We start from the raw sequence: 21,326 nt of genomic DNA, 5'->3' as shown, positions 1-21,326 counted from the left end.
AAACCTACAAAACCTAAAGGCCTCATCACTATGCACCTCTTAACAATGTTTTGTGTATTTCCAACCTATGAGTCAGATTTTGACATTAGTGTGAAAATTAAACAGCTAGTGAACTGGTGTTTAAAAAACGACAAAAATTTGACAAAGCAATGGAAATAGCCAAACATTCACCTATGGTTGGTGACGGGCCAAAATGTCAACACACCATAGGCATTTAAGATGGAGGCAGTCACAGGTATTAGGTATTATGTGATTGCTTAAATGTCCGTCAATGGGGTCCTATTTGGGCTTAGCGTCCCAAGTGTGCAGTGCACATGCAACTTTTAAACTGTGACAGTGTGATGAGAAGTGAAGCGGCAAATTTTTAAGCTTTGTCCAAACCATTGACCTCTGAAAAATCAGATGCCATTAGCATTAACACACAAATTAAAAAGTGATTTAAAGGGTTAAAATTTAAACCAGGGTTCCCAGGAGGGTTAAGATGCTAATAATATTCTAAAATCTAAAACTGAAATAATTCTTTATGACTTGTCATAGTAAAACCCTGCTTGAACGCAGCTGCTCTCTCACACAGACGGCATGATGTCGCCTTACTGTAGATCCTAATTAATGGCCCATCACAGGAGGAATGCTAGAATAAAATCATTGGGAAAAAAGTTCTTATTTCATCTATTAGCTTTGAAAAAGAAATCATGTTCAGCTAAAATCAGCACAGGCAGGTCAAAGCTTTACAAAAACCTTCATATTGGAAATAAGGCACCAAAATTTGATCAGAATAGAATAGAATAGAATAGATCAAACTATACTTACAGGCTCAAAGTTTTAGAATGTTTTGACTTACAAGGATTTATTGACTTATTAAAGATTATGACTGAGTGGAGCTGGTAGATTGTTTACTGGCACTCGGATGGATGAATGGATGGATGGATGGATGGATGGATGTGTTTTTTTTGTTTAAGCTAAAAAGAAGATATTTGAAAATATATCTTCATATTTGAAGGAACCCTCTGTAGAACCATGTTGGAGCAAATGCAGGTAAGTGGAAGGCAGTCACATAAATTGAGATTGTTATAATATACACACGTGGACAAAATTGTTGGTACCCCACGATTAATAAAAGAAAAACCCACAATGGTCTCAGAAATAACTTAAATCTCACAAAGGTATTAATGAATAAAAATTCTATGAAAATGAACAAATGAAAGTCAGACATTGCTTTAGCAGCCCCAGAACATAACAGAGTCTCCTCCATGTTTCACAGCAGGGACAGTGTTCTTTTCTGCATATGCTTCATTTTATCTGTCTGTGAACATAGAGCTGATGTGCCTTGCCAAAAAGTTCAATTTTTGTCTCATCTGTCCATAGGACATTCTCCCAGAAGCTTTGTGGCTTGTCTACATGTAGTTTGGCAAATTCCAGTCTGGCTTTTTTACGATTTGTTTTCAACAATGGTGTTCTCCTTGGTCGTCTCTCATTAAGTCCAGTTTGCCTCAAACAACGTCGGATGGTGCGATTTGACACTGATGTTCCTTGAGCTTGAAGTTCACCTTTAATTTCTTTTGAAGATTTTCTGGGCTCTTTTGTTACCGTTCGTATTATCCGTTATTTTATTTTGTCATCAATTTTCCTCCTGCGGCCATGTCCACGGAGGTTGGCTACAGTCCCATGGATCTTAAATTTCTGAATAATATGTGCAACTGTAGTCACAGGAACATGAAGGTGCTTGAAGATGGTCTTATAACCTTTACCTTTAACTTGCTTGTCTATAATTTTCTTTCCAATCTCCTGAGACAACTCTTTTCTTCGCTTCCTCTGGTCCATGTTGAGTGTGGTACACACCATGTCACCAAACAGCACAGTGACTACCTGTAGTCCTATATATAGACCCACTGACTGATTACAAGAATGTAGACACCTGTGATGCTAATTAATGGACACACCTTGATTTAACATGTCCTTTTGGTCACATTATTTTCATGGGTACCATCATTTTTGTCCAGGCCTGTTTCATGAGTTCATTTTTTAAATAATTCTGTTGAAGCATGTTTGAAAAACAATGTTTGACTTTCATTTGTTAATTTTAATAGAATTTGTATTCATTATTACCTTTGTCAGATTCAAGTTATTTCTGTGACTATTGTGGGTTTTTCTTTCATTAACTGAGGAGTTTTGTCCACGTGTGCAATTTTGGAGACATATTTTAAGAAGAAAATTTGAATATTTTCTAAAAAACAAATTTTTTTTTATTTCCATTTAGAAGTACACTAAAGTAGACGGGTAAATAAAAGATATATTTTGCAGAAACTCTTACTCATTGTGATGAAAATAGTAACCGGCAACTGGCAATGAAGTCTACAATGTTTGTTGGACACATTGTTTTAAAAGAGGACTGAGGGTGCAGTTTATAAAAAAAGGGTATCATGTAAGTGATTAAATCCAAATCAGTGAGAACAAAATTTGAGTTCTCCTAGCTCTGAATCTTGAGATCTCCAAAGCATTGTACATAACTGTGATTGAAACTGAAATAGTCTGTTCTCACTATAATCTTTTTTGGGGCTTTAGAAAGTCATAAAAACTGTGCAGTCCTTCTTCATTGACCTTTCTAAGGCGCACCGGATTATAAGGCGCACCTTCAATGAATGGCCTATTTTAGAACTTTTTTCATATATAGGGCGCACCGGATTATAAGGCGCATAGAATACAGGTCCTTCTCAAAAAATTAGCATATTGTGATAAAGTTCATTATTTTCCATAATGTCATGATGAAAATTTAACATTCATATATTTTAGATTCATTGCACACTAACTGAAATATTTCAGGTCTTTTATTGTCTTAATACGGATGATTTTGGCATACAGCTCATGAAAACCCAAAATTCCTATCTCACAAAATTAGCATATCATTAAAAGGGTCTCTAAACGAGCTATGAACCTAATCATCTGAATCAACGAGTTAACTCTAAACACCTGCAAAAGATTCCTGAGGCCTTTAAAACTCTCAGCCTGGTTCATCACTCCAAACCCCAATCATGGGTAAGACTGCCGACCTGACTGCTGTCCAGAAGGCCACTATTGACACCCTCAAGCAAGAGGGTAAGACACAGAAAGAAATTTCTGAACAAATAGGCTGTTCCCAGAGTGCTGTATCAAGGCACCTCAGTGGGAAGTCTGTGGGAAGGAAAATGTGTGGCAGAAAACGCTGCACAACGAGAAGAGGTGACCGGACCCTGAGGAAGATTGTGGAGAAGGGCCGATTCCAGACCTTGGGGGACCTGCGGAACCAGTGGACTGAGTCTGGAGTAGAAACATCCAGAGCCACCGTGCACAGGCGTGTGCAGGAAATGGGCTACAGGTGCCGCATTCCCCAGACCTGGGCTACAGAGAAGCAGCACTGGACTGTTGCTCAGTGGTCCAAAGTACTTTTTTCGGATGAAAGCAAATTCTGCATGTCATTCGGAAATCAAGGTGCCAGAGTCTGGAGGAAGACTGGGGAGAAGGAAATGCCAAAATGCCAGAAGTCCGGTGTCAAGTACCCACAGTCAGTGATGGTCTGGGGTGCTGTGCCAGCTGCTGGTGTTGGTCCACTGTGTTTTATCAAGGGCAGGGTCAATGCAGCTAGCTATCAGGAGATTTTGGAGCACTTCATGCTTCCATCTGCTGAAAAGCTTTATGGAGATGAAGATTTCATTTTTCAGCACGACCTGGCACCTGCTCACAGTGCCAAAACCACTGGTAAATGGTTTACTGACCATGGTATCACTGTGCTCAATTGGCCTGCCAACTCTCCTGACCTGAACCCCATAGAGAATCTGTGCGATATTGTGAAGAGAACGTTGAGAGACTCAAGACCCAACACTCTGGATGAGCTAAAGGCCGCTATCGAAGCATCCTGGGCCTCCATAAGACCTCAGCAGTGCCACAGGCTGATTGCCTCCATGCCACGCCGCATTGAAGCAGTCATTTCTGCAAAAGGATTCCCGACCAAGTATTGAGTGCATAACTGTACATGATTATTTGAAGGTTGACGTTTTTTGTATTAAAAACACTTTTTTTTAATTGGTCGGATGAAATATGCTAATTTTGTGAGATAGGAATTTTGGGTTTTCATGAGCTGTATGCCAAAATCATCCGTATTAAGACAATAAAAGACCTGAAATATTTCAGTTAGTGTGCAATGAATCTAAAATATATGAATGTTAAATTTTCATCATTACATTATAGAAAATAATGAAATTTATCACAATATGCTAATTTTTTGAGAAGGACCTGTAGAAGCTACTGCAGTCAAACGTTTGACTGGGGTTGCGTTATGCATCCACTAGATGGAGCTGTGCTAAAGAGAATGTCAACAAAACAGTCAGATAAGTCAGTCAAACTTTATTAATACACTACAAACCAGCGTTCTGATAACTCCATTCACTCTCATGGTAAGGTCTCCTCTACATAGAATTCTATTGAATAGAGCCAACTGCACGTTAGGAATGCATTGGAGTCTATGAAGTTGAAGTTGAAATCAAACGTTAGTTAAAACGTGAAAGGGAACTTTTCCCTGATTCAGTAAAAACGTAAAAGAAACAGTTTGATGCACTAAATCAAACGTTAGTACTGTTAACCTTTCCTGTTTCTGTCCCCTCACCGTAGTCTGATGACACAGGGGAGACGCTTTCTCCAGGGCCGAAGTTACTAGTTTCCTCGGGGTTAACTCCCTCACTCATACGTTGCTGAGTTGAGCATGAAGAAACAGCATCAAAACACTGAGTTGTTGACGAGATTCGGGGTTCTTTTTAATGACTTTGCAGCACGTAAAAACACAGGGCTTACAGACTCATACACCGCTGCTCTGGTCGCCGTCTCTACCCACCCCACACACACAATAATACCGACGTCACTCCTTCACTCTTGATTCTCAGCTACAGCAGCACACAGCGCCACCTCTGTCCGGAGGAGTAATGTCAACATCTTCCATACACACACACGAAACATACACCCCACACACTGAGCTTCTAATCACATATAGTTCAGGCAATTCCTGCAACAGTACATTCAAACGTTATACACACACAAGTGGTGTTGGACTAGGAGTAAGAACAGTACAGGTGTTTACCGCTATTACTTCGGCGACGCCCCTGACTACGTTAGCCGTAATGCTGCAAGCGGTGCGGCTTTGTAGTTTACCAGTCGTACTGAAACATTTTGACAGAGCGCCGTGTACAACCAGTATGGATCAACCAATTAACCAATTGATCCATATATAAGGCGCTCCGGATTACAAGGCGCACTGTCATTTTTTGAAAAAATTTAAGGTTTTTAAGTGCGCCTTATAGTGCGGAAAATACGGTACATATTATTAATATTGATTAAGAAGTATCAAACAATAATCTAAATTTTTCTGCCAATGACACTGTGATGTATTCTGTATGATCCACACCTCAGCACAGGCGACTGTGGCTAAGTAGGAAGAGTAGACGTCTTGCAATCAGAAGTTTGTGGGTTCAATTCCAGCTTCCTTCTGCCATATGTCGATGTGCCCCTGGGCAAGGCACTTAACCTCAAGTTGCCTACCGATCTGCGTATCGGTGTATGAATGTGTGAGCATTAGTGAGTGCGATTGGGTGAATGTGGCTCTAGTGTAAAGCGCTTTGAGCGGTCTGTATGACTGGAAAAGCGCTATATAAGTTCAGTCCATTTACCATTTACTTCATCAGCTCCATCTGTTCAGCTCTAAATTAGTTCTCAATGCTAAAAAACAGAATGTATTTTGTTTTCCAACTCTAAAGTAAATTCTTTGAATTTCAATCTGTCACCACTCAAATTGTTTCAGTGTAACAATTTAAATACCTTAGAATCTTCATATGATGATTCTCCCTTTATATCAAACAGTTAGTAAAAAAACTGAAGCTGAGATTGTTCTTTTGAAATAATGTCATTCTTTTGAGCCTAAGATACTTCTTTCGCTCAAATACGGACATGTAGTTTAAATGAATGCTTTGTCAAACTGCTTCAATTCTTTTGACACCTTCTACCTCAGCGGTTTCCACCGAAATAACTCTCATTGTTGAACTGGTTCGGTTCAGGTGCCTTCGAACTTTGGTGTTTTGTTGAGCATCGACATGCACTTCCACCAGTTTTGGGAACCAAGCATGCATCAGCAGTGGGGATTACACAATGCAGGGGGGAAGCGTGGTGTTGTCATACAATGTGTGTTTATATGGTATGTTCTTCGTCTTTGCCGCTGTACATTTTGCTTCTATTGTCTGCAGCTATGACTCGACAATGGGTGTGACGTTGCAGTTTCGCATAGAAAAACCAAATATTCTGCGATAGCCAAGTTTAACCAAAGTTGTTGGTGGCAACACGTCTCACCTGTTCAAAATCATGTTCGGGAACCGGAACGTGCTCCAAAACATGTTGGTGGGAAAGGGGGTACCTCGTTGCCTTCCGATTCATCACAAACCTCAATAGTTTGACTCATCATTGTATGTTGTACTCTACTGTCGGATTGTCTGCATTGTTGCTGCAAAGATTACATTGGCAATCTTCAAATCTGACGCTATTGGCCTTCTTCCCTTGTATGTATGGTCTTACATTATAAAGAAAATTGCAGGATTTTATTCGTTGACAAAATCATTCTCCCCTCAAAGTAAAGTGAGGGGAGAATGGAGCGAGGGGAGAAAGTGAGGGGAGAAAGATACTTGAACTCCTCCACTTGAGGCAGGAACGCCCCTCCAACCTGAAGAGGACAAGCCACCCTTTTCCGGTCGAGAACCATGGCCTCAGAATTGGAGGAGCTGATCTTCATCCCAGCCGCTTCACACTCGGCTGCGAACCACCCCAGTGCATGCCGTAGGTCTTGGCGAGAGGGGGCCAGCAGGACACGTCATCTGCAAAAAGAAGAGACGAAATCCACTGGTCCTCAAACCAGACCCCCTCCAGTCTTTGACTGCGCCTAGAAATCCTGTCCATAAAAGTTATGAACAGGACCGGTGACAAAGGGCAGCCCTGCCGGAGTCCAACATGCACCAGGAACAGGTACGACTTAGTACTGGAAATGCGGACCAAACTCCTGCTCTGCTTGTACAGAGACCGGATGGCTCCTAATAAAGGGCCCCCAATTCCATACTCCTGGAACAACCCCCACAGGGCACCACAAGGGACACAGTCAAATGCCTTCTCCAGGTCCACAAAACACATGTGGACCGGTTGGGCAAACTCCCATGAACCCTCAAGTACCCTGCAGAGGGTATAGAGCTGGTCCAGTGTTCCACGGCGAAAACCACACTGCTCCTCCTGAACCCGAGGTTCGACTATCGGCCGGACTCCTCTCCAATACCCTGGCATATGCCTTACCAGGGAGGCTGAGGAGTGTGATCCCCTATAGTTGGAACAAACCCTCCGTTCACCCTTCTTATGAAGGGGGACCACCACCCCAGTCTGCCAGTCCAGAGGCACTGTCCCTGACCGCCACACAATGTTGAAGAGGCGTGTCAACCATGACAGCCCCAGAACATCCAGAGACTTGAGGAACTCAGGGCAGATCTCATCCACTCCCAAAGCTCTGCCACCGTGGAGCTTTTTAACCACCTTCATGACTTCAGCCTGGGTGATGAAAGAGTCCAACCCCGAGTCCCCAGCCTCTGCTTCCACCAGGGAATGTGTGACGGCAGGATTGAGGAGATCCTTGAAGTACTCCTTCCACTGCCCAATAATGTCCCCAGTCGAGGTCAGCAGCTCCTCGACCCAACTGTAAACAGTATTGGCTAAGCACTGCTTCCCCCTCCTCCTCCCAGGCCCAAGTTTTTGCCTCTGCCACAGCCCCGGCCGCGGCACGCTTGGCCTCATGGTACCCGTCAGCCGCCTCAGGAGTCCCACAAGCCAACCACAGCTGATAGGACTCCTTCCTCAGCTTGACAGCATCCCTTACTGCCGGTTTCCACCACTGGGTTCAGGGATTGCCACCGTGACAGCCACCGCAGACCTTACGGCCACAGCTACGGGCAGCTGCATCGAATATTGTCCACTGTGACACGATGTCTCCAACACCCCCCACCCCCCCACAATCTTGTCAAAGATCTTTCGGAGGTGGGAGTTGAACACATCCCTGGCCGAGGGCTCCGCCGGGCATTCCCAGCAGAAAAATGGAGACGTTTAGGTTTAATTATTTGATTTCACTGCTGGATACATTATTGTTTTTTCTTTTTATTCATGTTTTGATGATCATTGATGCTTAATGACCTGTAAAATTGTGTGTGTGATTTCTTTTTAGTACTGTTTTTGTTCCGGTTACCCTTGTAAATTAGTTTAAATGTCAATAGATCTTTCCTGGTTAAATAAAGTCATGAAAAAATAAAGAGTGAACTGGAAAATTACTAAAACCACTATGCATAGGTCAATAGATAAAGGTTCATGTAATCCAACAAAGGACTGCAAATATAACTGAAAATAGATATCCCCATGCAGGGATGAAAAGATGTTGCACTGTGCCTGGGTGTTTGAATAAAGAGTGCTATTTATACTGGAAAGACGTGCCTCAGAGCTGTCAGCTCCTCTGTTCATCTTTTATATTGAATGATGTTTTGATTTGAAAGGTTCTAAATCTGGGAATGATCTGCTTCTTCTTGTTAGAACAAAATGAAAAGATTTAAATAGAAAGAAACATTTACTGTTTTTTTATATCACTGATGCACAGATGAAATCAGTCTGCACTACCAGTATTTAAACATCCTACCAGATCCCTTGTTATTGTGCATCAAAGGCTATTTTGTTGCATATGGATGCAGCTTGTCCCTGTTTAAAATCAAAACGAGTGGGTAGAAAAGCAGCTACAAAGGTCGGCAAATCACTAAAGTTAACGAGTGGAATCATTAAATTTTTTTAATTAATCAGCCTCTGGGCTCAGAAGAGATGAGCTCTAATGGAAAAATTATATTTGGAGATCTAATCAGTGTGACTCCACCCACCTAGATTGCATCCTTGTTGTCATTATGTGAAGACAAACTTATGTCACAGGTCTGTACATTGTAGAACGATGTTTGTGTGAGGAGGGTAAATGTCCAGTTACCTTATCCTTTAATTAGAATTTGTTAAATCATTGTAGTCTTGTGAATCTTTTAGATCAGATGCTTTAAGAATAATGGGCTTTAAGGCAGAGAACTGCACCTGAGTTCATCATCTTGTATGAATCTCAATAATGATAGAATTGGATCCGCATGGACACATTTATGTGTAAAGCAGTTATTTCATTTATTTGTATTAGGCTAATTTCTTCAACAAGCCTGGAGCTGCAGTCATTATGTGAACAGCAGTGGCTTTTTATAGCAGCAGCATCATTAACCCGTCAGAAAGCATGGTAAACCATAATCAGCCGTTCAGATTTCTAAGGGACGTCATACTAAATGGTCTGGAAATAAATGTGTGCCTGAGATATGAATATGTTGTTTTCAGATTTTTTTTATTTTTTATTGTAGCATAAAGTTGTAATTTTAAATCATAAAGTGTTTTCTTTGATTCATTAGCTCTGCTGCATGTGGAGGAAATTTGGATGCAGGTGTGGCCAAACAGTAATCTGGTGAAAGATGTGAAGAAGTGGGTCTTTCAGCAGGATGATGAGCCACAGAACAGGAGATGGATGCTGAAAGAATATTTCATGCAGGAGAAATCAGAGTTTCAGAATGGTTTTCCCAGACCTGATTCCCAAAAAGCCCCTACAAGATGACTCATTTACGAAAAATGGGAGCTTGCCGACGCTTTGTCATAAATAGACTAAAAGCTTCTATGTTGAAACGTGGTGGAAAGTTGCACCTGAACTGCTTGAGAAACAGACTGATTCCAAGCACAGATTTGTCATTTCTGCAAACTGACTTAAAGGACAAGTGCGCTTTTTCCCCAGCACACTTAGATTTGAATACTTTGCCTAAGAAATGTGTTTGTGCCATTCTGTCTTAAAATAAATGCCATTTGCTTTGACATTTAGTGACTTGATGCATTGACATTTATGTATCTTTAAATGTGGCAGAAGTGCTCAGATACATTTTGGGCCCCTTATCGTCATGGTTTACCTTTATTTAACATGCATCATAAAACAGGGACAGCAATATGACCTTTTTATTTAATCCATTTCATAAAATGTGTTTTAAAATAAAAAGGAAGAGGACATAAAATTATTGAAGAAAGAACAATATAAAACTGAAAACAATTGGTCAGTTTTGAAATATCTGTTTATTAGACATGGCTGTCATAGAGTGATGAGGATCTGTAAAGGACACTAAACTTGGGCGCCCAAGACCAAAGTATTGATAACAAAGTCTCTACCTCAAATTTAAATTCGTAAAGTGAAAATTTATAAGAAATCTGGTCCGACAGCAATAATTTGGAGATTTGACAGGGTGGTATTCTGCTAAGGGATTAAGAAGTGCCGGCCTACTTAATAATAGAACTTTGGCAGCATTCAGATGGACATTGTAACCGTGACGTACACAGGTATCAACGCTCAAAATATTCTTTATAACCATGTCACCTGAATAGCCCATTTTATATTTTGTAAAACATAGTGGTAGTAAATGGAAGCGGATAAAAGTCTATTTTTTAACCTACAATTTAGTTCATTGTATTTGAGGGTTTAACTACACTATAGGGATATAGCTGTTAAAACGTTGTTCTGAGGAGACTGTCTGTCACGCCACTAACATTTATCTACAGCTGGTTTTCGAATATGTTCTTTGGTCTAAAAGCCATTTGATGTGATGTCATTTACATGTGATGGTTAGAAGGAAAGTCAAAATACTCCTGTAAAATTTGTCATTCATTTAGCTCAAACACTGAGAAAAAAAGTGAGTTGTTGCTGCAGATAATCATCTTGGGAAACATGAAGAGAGTGGTTATTGGTTTATTTACCAACATTATCAAGAGACAGCAGACATTTTATACAGTCTGGCTGCTATCAGTCATCCCTTTGACAAGGACTCTGTTGTGCCCTCATCCATCGACTTTGAGTCATTCCTTCCCTTCAAGATTTTAATTTCATTGTTCTGGGGCAAAAAGTGTTTCCAACAGAGAAATTGTTTTTTTGTTTGATGAAGAGAAACTCACCATCTTTACAATTTACTTGATCAATCTCACCCACCTTTCCTGCATAGAGGATCTTTGGGAATTGTAAGAGGACTCACCCAAACTGAGAATAAAGGGCCGCTCATTCTCCTTTAAAATGTCGATTTTGTTAAAAAACAGTACATTTTCTGTTTACTTTGTTATGCTATGTCATCATCCATATATGGTAGTGTCTTTCAGTTTTGGAGATGCATAGCTTCGAAGGCTCTTTTTGCTTTAAAGATGTGTTTTTATTGTACTTCTGCTTTAAAAAAACATAGAAATGGTAAATTGTAATTTAATAAGGATTTTTAGAATATATCATCTCCTTGAATATCTTAGGTTTAGGAAAGGATTAACATATATTTTTAAAAGATAAACTCTAAATGCATTCACTAAAGAAATTGGCTGAGATTTTGTTTTGTTGATTTCACGACCAGGTTGAACCTTCTTATATTGAGGAAATAATAGAATCATAGAACAGACCTGCCTGAGGCTCGCTGACAAAGGTTGCTTATGCAGTTGGTTTAATGCTTAAAAAGATGCTGAATGGAGTTTGAGAAGAAAATCTGAAAAATGAAATAAAAAAGGATGGTTTTACTTAAATGAAAGAGCAGTGTGATGATCAAATTTGTATGTATGGCCGTAACTATATGTTTCCTCGAAGCGTGAACGGGGACTGACAGTTGGAGAAAGTGATGGCTGATGGGAGCCCTGGTGGGCGGCGAGCTGTTTGTTGTTTTAACATTAGGGAGGTCAGAGCTTTGAGGAAAAGGACTTCGAAGCAGATGGAGGTAAGAGATGAGCACGAGTGGGTGGATGACTGACCTCCTCAGCCTCGCATTCGCCTCCCAGTTCTCCAACTGCCTTCACTTCTACGCTCTTTAAGAAATGCAATTTAACTGCATTTATTGCTCAGATTGCTTCTTTATTGGTCTGTTTACTCACATTCTCCTGATTTAATGTCAATTAAGCAGCATTTAATGCTGTAGGTTCTCCGAATCAGCTTTAACAGCTTTTTTCAGTGAATCAATATCTTCTTTACTATTTTACCTAATTGTTTAGGAAGAGGAATTGAAACTGTAAAGAAACCAAAGACTAAATTTAGTACATTCTGCTTTTCTTTCTCTGTTTAAATTTTAGTGTCTGAATAAAAACAGAATGTAACCCTTCTATTATTTATTGAATAAAATGTAGCCATATTGAACATAATAAAGTAAAAGCGCTGTGTGAACACAGAAAGCTTTTTCTCCTCTCTGTCATTCTGCGCCTCTATTCAAAGCTCTGTTTCTGACGTGAAAATGTGTTTTATAGTTGTACGTGGTACTATAGAGGAGTTTTACTGAGGTCAGTACAAATAAAATATCTGTGGGGATTAAAAAGACGATTAAAAGCAGAATGTATTTCAGAAAAATATTGTCTGATGTAATACAAATTTGCAGTTAATGGGTGAATCAGCGAGTCTTGTATGTTTTCCAAATCTACAGTCTCCTTCACAGTTGTCGCTAGCCCTGTTAAAGATGTGTAAACCTTCAGAAAAGGTACTTATTTTGGATATGGGGAAAATGTTTTAGACACCAAAATTATTGTTTCTCCTCTTCTATAATATTTAACAAGGTTGGAGCCAAAAGGAGTCATGGGTTCTCTCCTTTGCTCTTTTTTCAGTTCACCTTTCAGGTTTGCTATAGGATTTAACTCTAGAGATTAGAGGCTGTAATTGTAATGGAAAAGTTTTGATTTTGTTTGTAGAGAACCACATCTGTGTTGATTTCTTCTATATTTTACATCATTATTCTGCTAAACGGCACAGTAACATCCCTTTTTCAGTTTACTGGCAGAGGCCAAAAGAATTTTATTTAAAATGTCCTGATATTTCAAAGTTTCTGATGTCATGCAATCTGACAGGTTTACAGCGCCTTAGGAAGAGAAGTAGGCCCACAGCTTCAATGATCCTCTACCATACAATAATGGGAACAGTTGGAAGTGTAGGCTTCAGTTACATTTATTTTACATGTATTTCACAGGAAGTGTTAGGAGTTTCAATAGGTGTGGCACAGGTAATTTTGTTAATTATTTGTATAACCTGGAGTAACTGGCAGTGAACCTTTTGCATCGCTGTGGATCAATGTTGGCCCACTCTTCTTTGCAGAATCGTTTTAATGTAGCCACATGGGAGGGTTTTTCAGCCTGAACTGCCTGTTTAGGGCTAATCTGTTTTAAGTCCAGACTTTGACTAGGCCACTCCAAAACCTTTTATTTTTTTCTACTTTTTTGAGCCATTCCAATGTAGGCTTGCTAATTTTCTATGGATCTTGGTCATGCTGTTTATCCCAAGCGCTCTCAATCTTGAGATCACAAATAGGTGGCTGGACATACTCCATCAGGATTTATTTGGAAGAGAGGTTCCATCACTTACAACAAGTCATCCATATGCAGATGCAGCAAAACAGCCCCACATCATCACTCTTCCCCCACATTTGACTCAAGGTGTGATGTTGTTCTGATATGGTGTGTTAGTTTTTTGCCAGATTCAACAAGACACCCTTCAGCAAGTTGCTCTTTTTTTCTTGCCAGCTCACAGAAAGTTTACCCAAAAGTCTTGAGGATGATTAAGATGTTTTTTTGAGCAACTTGCTTTGTGTTATTTTTGGTCATCAGTGGTTTTTGCCTTGAAACTCTTCCACAGTTGGGATTTTTGCTCAGTCTCTTTCTCATCGATGAACACTGACCTTTGTGCTTTAGGATGTTGTTCTGGGTTCTTTCGTGACCTCCTGGATGTTTTGTTGAAGCTCCCTTGGAGTAATTTTAGTAGGCCTGCCTCTTGGGAAGGTTCACCACCGTGAGTCTTGCTATGTTTCACTGTTGCTCCAAAGTTTTCCAAATGGCCAGATTTGTGTTTACGGAGTTTCTCTATTGTTGAATATCTTTAGATTGCAGCATGATATGTTGATTTTTTAAAATCTTTTAGCCTTATTCATGTTGTCAGACTGGTTCTTTTTGAGGGATTTATTAATTCAACATGGGGAGCAATTATAATTTCACATAGGGCCAGGTTTATTTAGACAGCTTTTTCCCCTAAGAAATTAAATGATTTAAAGAATGGTTTTGTGTATTTGCTCAGGTTTGCTTTCTAAGTCAGTTAACTTTATTTAGTTGGCTCCTTTCACAAGTCAAAATCCACAAAATGCTTTACATTGAAAACCTGCACAAAAACACAAGATAAAATATAAAAGAGTACTAAACAGCATAAATATTTGTCTGATGTAAAAATGAATTTGATCTTAAACATTTATTTACGACAAACAACTGAAAGCAGGGGAAATCTGTAAGGGACACATACTTTTTTTTGTTTGCATCAATTTCTTGCTGATTCTTCATCTGCGTTTTGGACCTCTCCTGCTGTCTCACCTTTTCCTCACAGCTACTTCAACAATCTAAAGGATCTGCTTACAAACGCAAGCTTAGGAAGAAATATGCATCAGTACTGTGCTAATAGGAAATTAATATGAATATCCCCTAATAGTGCTGTTTTCACCAGGAATAGATTGGCACAAAAATGAGATACATTTCATCTATACAGTATTTTACCATCAGTTTACATTTTGGCTTTATAGAAAAAAATGTGCTATGAATTACACTTTCCTATCACCCTATTTGATTTTTAAATAATAAAAAACAAATCAAGTGCATTTTTATCACCATTGCCTCTTGAATATATAAGACGAGCCGCCTGCTGTGACTCTGGATCAGCTTTGTCTGATAATTTTGCCATTTACAGTGTGTTTGACCTTTTAAGCTGCTGACCATGACTTCAGTGAAATCTGTTAATGGCCCACCCAGCTCATACAGCCTTGCGGTGCCCTTTGGCTGAAGCTTTGTGTTTCTGTTGAACCCTTAATCCTTTTAGAAGGTCTACAGTCAATTGGCTCAAACACAGCAGTAAAAGATGTTCAGTGTCACATTTAAGACATCACTTACAGCACAAATCACTTTTCCTAATGAGGATTAACTGGTGCGCGGCTGCACTAGTTAGGTCCTTTTTTTTTCCGTTAACGTCGAGCTTCTGTAATTCAAAACATGACTTGATGGGCAGGCAGAAAGCAGGTATGTGCCTACAATTACACAACAATGTGGGAGAAATGTTAAGTGCTTTGAAAAAAAACACACACACAGTTAAATGTACTTGATGTTTCTGCTCTTTGCAGGTTTGAGTTTACAGGCATGAAGCGCATAAATGGACAAACACTGGACCTTTGATCCAGATCCATTTGAAACATGTGTGACTGCAGTGTGCCTCTTTTTGTCTCACACTGAACTAGTTGATAAATAAAACTCTCAAAATTACTGAGTACCAATTAAACCAAACATCAGAGGGCAGATCTTTATAGATTAAAAAACAGACCTGTACTTTGGAAGATAAGAATCAAAATGGTTTTGTTTATAATTTGTCTTTCAGCTTTGGTGGTATGCAGCCAAGCACAGGTTTGTGCATCAGTGTGTAGAGATCGATAGTAAGATCTCGGCTCTTACTAAAAGAGGAAAAGCTAAAGGTTGCTTCTGTGAGCTTCTTTTTCTTTGGATTTGGTCAAGGAAGGCAACTATTTTCTCTCCTATCACTGTATTTAGTTGAGAAGTAGAAGATAAAGGGCCTAAACTTACAGTGAGTGGTTGGTTGGTTTTCTTTGTTTCTTTGCCAGATTTGCAGATTTTTGCATTCTTGTAAATCTCCAAGTCAACATTTTCTAGAATATTCAGATGGAAACAGTTTTTATTATTGCTAGTTGTGCTAATTATGCTTAATGCTAATAGAAGATGCTAAAGACAGTTTAACAGGTCAACTTTATAATCATTTTGTCTTTGTTAAGAATGAGTACATTTCTAATTGTAGTATTAAACCATTTAACAAAAGAAAATCTTCTCAGAGTGTTTTACTCAGAGAAAACCATCAAAGAAATCCAAACCTGTTTCTTTTTTAAATAGATTTTGTTCGTTATAACTTGTGCCTGAATGTATGAGATGGCGCTATCAATAGAAAGAGCAACTTCTACGTCTACTGGAATCCTTTTAACACCACTTTAATGCCTTGATTTCTGTTTTCAAGTCTGTGTTTGATTGCAAAGCAGCTCTGTGGGCTTTCATTACTAAGACACAAAACTTGTGAGTCTGTTTGATTACATGAAGCATTCTGTACCATAGCTTGAAATATTACAATGCTGTGAGAGCAAGAACATAGTTTCTTTCCTCTGCATTAACTGTTACTTTTTTATAAAAACGTGCGGTGAGTAAAAATTATGTTTATTTTAATTTCTTCAGACAAGCCAAATAGATATTTTGTTATAAAAGGTATTTTGGAATATTCATGTTAAAGTTTATGAATGAAGCCTTGAAGTCAGTATACAGTATGTCACAAGAAATATTTATACTTCTTAAAAGTTTCTACATTACAACAACAAACTTGAATGTGTTTTTTTTGGTAATGTACATTATAGATCAACACAAGGTGGCACATAATTGTGATGTGAAAGGAAGCTGGAAATTGTGCCATGTAAATGTAATTAGCTCCCTTTGCTCTGATTCTCCTAAATAAAATTTTTATGTTCCACTTTTTGGCCTACATGCAAAGCAATGTTTTCATAAACTAACGCTAAAGCTCACCCTCCCTGACGATACTATCCATGTGGTGAAATATGGTAGTGGCAGCATCATGCTGTGGGGATGCTTTCCTTCACAAGGCGTGGGGATTTGGAGCTGATGGGAATATGGAAGGAGTTAAATACAGGGCAAACTTTGGAGAAAACCTGTTAGAGGCTGCAAAAGACTTGAGACTAGGTGGAGGTTCACCTTCAAGCAGGACGATGACCCTAAACATACAACCAGTGCTGCAATGTAATGGTTTAAATTCAAGAATTTCAGGTGTTAGAATGGTTCAGTACAAGTCCAGAACAAAATCCAATTGGGAATCTGTGGCAAAAACCACAGCTTTCCATCCAAGTTAAGTTCAAACCGGTGTACAAAGAGGAACAGGCAAAAACCTAAATAAATAAAATCATAATTTTCATGTGCAAAGCTAGTGGAGAATTTCAGAGGAAATTGTGTCTACAAAGTATTGACCTTCATGGGAATGAAATAAATGCAAGTTTGCATTTTTGTCATGGATTATTTTGTTTTGGTCTACTGCAGTGGTATCCAGTGTCAGTCCTCAGAGGACAGTGTCCTGCATGTTTTGGTTGTATTCCGGGTTCAGTACAGCTCTATCAAATGACTGGTCTATTATCAGGCATCTGCAGAACCTGATGACTTGTTCTTGATATGGAGATAATGCAGCCATTTCAGTTAGCTGTGCTGGAGCAGGGGCAAATCTGAAACATGCGGGACACAGGTCCCTGAGGACTGGAGTTGGACACCCCTGATCTATCAAATAAAATCCCAATAAAATTCATTTTTGTGAGTTTGTGGGTGTAGTAAAACATATTGTGAAAATTGGTTTGCACAGTGTGTCATCTTTTCCACTGTATTTTTACATCTAAAAAAAAAAATAGAATATTGTGAAAAGGTTTAAGAGTCAAATATTTCAAGCATTTTGTTCTTGTAATTTTGATGAGTACGACTTACAGATAATGAAAACCCATAATTTGGTGTCTCAGGAAATTAGAATATTACATAAGATCAGTAAAAAAGGTTATATGAAACAAAAATGTCTAAAAAAAAAAAAAAAGGCTAATGCAAAGCATGTCAATTTCTATGAACACAGTACTTGGTTGGGCCTCCTTTTGCATTAATTACTGCATGGATTCAATCAGCCTCTGGCACTGCGTAGGTATAACTGAAGCCCAGCTTGCTTTGATAGCGGTCTTCAGGTCATCTGCATTGTTGGGTCTGGTCTCTCAACTTCCTCCTGATAATACTCCTGTGGGGTTCAGGTCAGGCGATTTTGCTGGCCAGTCAAGCACAGGAACACCATGGTCACTGAACCAGCTTTTGGTACCTTTGGCAGTGTGGGCCGGTGCCAAGTACTGCTGGGAAATGAAATCAGCCATAAAGCTTGTCAGCAGAAGGAAGCATGACGTAGTCCAAAATTTCCTGGTCGATCACTGCGTCGACTGTGAACGTCAGAAAAGCCAGTGGACCAACCCTAGCAGATGGCATGGCACCCCAAACCATCACTGACTTTGGAAACTTCACACTGGATTCTGTGCTTCTCCACTCTTCTTCCAGACCCTGGGGCCATGATTTCCCAATAAAATCCAAACTTTGTTTTCATCTAAAAGGAGATTTTAGACCACTGAGCAAAAAAGGCCAGTTGTTTTTCTTAGCCCAGGCAAGACGGTTCTGATATTGTTCTGGTTCCCCTAAATTTTAATGAATTTTTCCGCCAATCCTCTAAAGGCTGTAGTTATCCCTGTTGCTGGTGGACCTTTTCCAGTCACACTTTTTCCTTCCATTCAACTTTCTATGAATATGTTTGGATACAGCACCCTAAACAACCAGCTTCCTTATCAATGACCTGTGGCTTACCCTCCTTGTGGAGGGTATCAATGTCTGTCTTCTGGACATCTGTCCAGTCAGCTGTCTTACCCATGATTATGTCGCCTATGACCCCGACTGAGAGACCATTTAGAGGCTCAGAAAACATTTGCAGGTGTTTTGACTTTCACAATATTCTAATTTTCCAAGACACTGAATTGGGGTTTTCATTATCTGGAAGCCATATCATAAAAATTACAAGAAATAAAGGGCTGGAATTATTTTAGCTAATGTGTTATGAACCTATATATCATGACTTTCACGTTCTGAAATGTTTTTAAAATATTCAAATGTTTTGACGCCACTGTCCAAAATCCCAGTTTCTACACCTGCAGCAAAGCGAAAGAGCCTGATGAATGATAAGTGCGTAGGAGAATTAGGATATTGAATGTCTGCTGAAGGTGTTGACCACAACATTGATGTAGTATTTAAGAGTTTCAATTCGAAGCCTCTCAATTGTTTGTCTCAAGTGTTCCTCCCACACACAGAAGCCTTGAGCTACTCTTGGCTGTGCCATGTCTTTTCTCTTGTTTCTTTGGTTGTTTAGAAAGAACAAATTCTCCTAGATACCATGACCATCCAAGCTTTGGGAACCAGCTTGAATGGAAACCAGAGAAGCAGGTCTCTTTTCCTTGAACCTACGTGCTGGCTGAAACGTTGTGCAGCTGGAACGAAGGGTTAAGACATTAGTTGCATCTCTGCATACATGTTCCTTGTGTGTGGGTTGTTTTTTTTTTTCAGGCTCTGGCACTTGCCAGACAATAATTGAACATAATTGCATCCATTTGTGGAAAAAGGCAAAGATGAACATTAGTGAGATCAGCGACATGTACTGCGAAGTGTTTGCTGCCTTTAAGCGAGTCTCACAGGCGGTTGATGAAATCCTCTACACATGATGTTTGGTGGTTGCTATGGTGATAGAAGACTTGTACCTGTTTTTTTTTTTCAGTATTAATTAGCACTGAGTACCTTCAATATACATAGATGCATTTGTCCTTCTACTAACTAACCTTTTGTGAGAGCTTATATTTTTTCCCGAAAGAGTTTAGTATCACCGAATTGAATGAGTCTTTCTTTACCCCCAAAACTTTCCAATTCTTTTCTCACCAAATTCACCTTTTTGCTCAAAAGTTGAAAAATAAAGATGTCACACAGTTGGATGATCTCTGGATGATTTTCGTGTGCCTGTGTCAGTATTTTTACACTGCTCTCCCGCACTTATTCATGGGCTGTCAAGTATGTGACACTTTTTGGAGAAAAATAATTGCATTTAAATTACATCTGCTTGGAGGGATCCTTTTATTTCGCCTCCACAGGAAAAAAAAGCTTCAGATGTGGATGATGTCAGCTACTTTTCTAAACTGAACCATTTCCATCCCATCTGTCCACAAGATCTGTGCATGCATTCTTATAAATATGTTTGCCCACATTTGTAATTATTGTCAGGCAAATTAAAGCTGTTGTGCTGCTCTCCTTGTATAATGCTCTTATAGTTGTCCTTCCCTTGTACAACTGCCTGCAAATTTATATGCTTAAACCGATTTCCTGACCAATTCTACTTCATCTGGGTGACATGGAGCTGCAGTATATTGAACTGCAAATGTCATCACCATATCAGCATTTTCAATGCTGCAATCACTAAGGTCTCATAGGATAGTAATACTTGTAACATTCAACAGCCAGTTTAGCCAGAGAAACCCTCTTGTTGAGGTCATTCAAAATATACCCATTCTGTTATAAGCAGTCATTATTTATTTTAAGAGCAGAGGCAGAACCACACTGTGTGAGGGAGCTGTTGCTGTAAAAAACGTTTGACTAAAATTTGAAGATGAAGACAAAATGGTTTGAAGTCTAGAAGTTTATATAAGTGAGTTTTTTTCCTATTTCATAGAGAATGTGGATTCTTACCTTGACTCTGTGATTCCCACTAGTCTGTCAACATTTCCAAATAAAGAATGTTCCTTCACAAACAGAAATTGAAAATTCAAAACGATGAAACTGAGCTAATTTGCTGTGCTTTATTCAGCCTTCCTGTTATCTGCTGAACGTCTTGCTCTCTCTCACAGCCATATAAACTGCAGACGCATCTCACCATGTTGTAGAAAATAATTTCTTTTAAATTGCCTCCTCTGACTTCATTTAAACGCCTTAGTAATACTGAAAATAGCTAACCCTAAATCTAAGCAACGTCGACTCTCAAGACTGTTGTCGTCACCTGGTAGCACCTACGTTTTTTTCTTTCTTCTATGATCGATAAAAGATTTTTGTTTCTGACTAGTCAGTCACAGGTCAGGGTCCATCAAGCTGAAAATCATCTACCGGTTTTTAAGTATTGAAATATACCATCTCACTCAATAACACCTGAAGCAATGTTTGTGAGTTTTATGTACAGAAGTTTCTCAAGAGGCTTTAGGCTTGGTACCAAATACTTAAACGAAAACCTTTCTGTGACTCTTTTTTTCTTTAATATTTTTTGGTTTTATCCAAATAATTAGTATGAAATCTATTTTACCTCATCATTAAAGGAAAAGTACAGAGCTGTTCCCTAAATATTTTAAACTAGTGTTTTGAAGTTAGTTATAAGCAATGTACAAAACCATTAAAAGTAAGAAAACTATTAAAAATAATTAAAAAGCAAAGGTTAGAGATTTGTGGTCATGTCCCCTTTACAGTTTTTGTAAAGTTTTAACGAGTCGAACTTAATATATCCAGCTATAATA

General features: G+C 39.1%; 1 protein-coding gene across 2 annotated transcripts in view; it reads left to right on the top strand.

Annotated features, from left to right (window-relative positions):
• Positions 1-21,326, top strand: part of LOC124871374 (general transcription factor IIF subunit 2-like) — an 81,720-nt gene that overhangs the window by 42,209 nt on the left and 18,185 nt on the right. The gene's annotated exons all lie outside the window — the stretch shown is intronic.

This window comes from Girardinichthys multiradiatus, chromosome 7, assembly GCF_021462225.1.
Source record: "Girardinichthys multiradiatus isolate DD_20200921_A chromosome 7, DD_fGirMul_XY1, whole genome shotgun sequence".
Classification (NCBI taxonomy): Eukaryota; Metazoa; Chordata; class Actinopteri; order Cyprinodontiformes; family Goodeidae; genus Girardinichthys; species Girardinichthys multiradiatus.
Note: the sequence above shows the minus strand (reverse complement) of the source record. Positions and strands in the feature narration are given on the sequence as shown.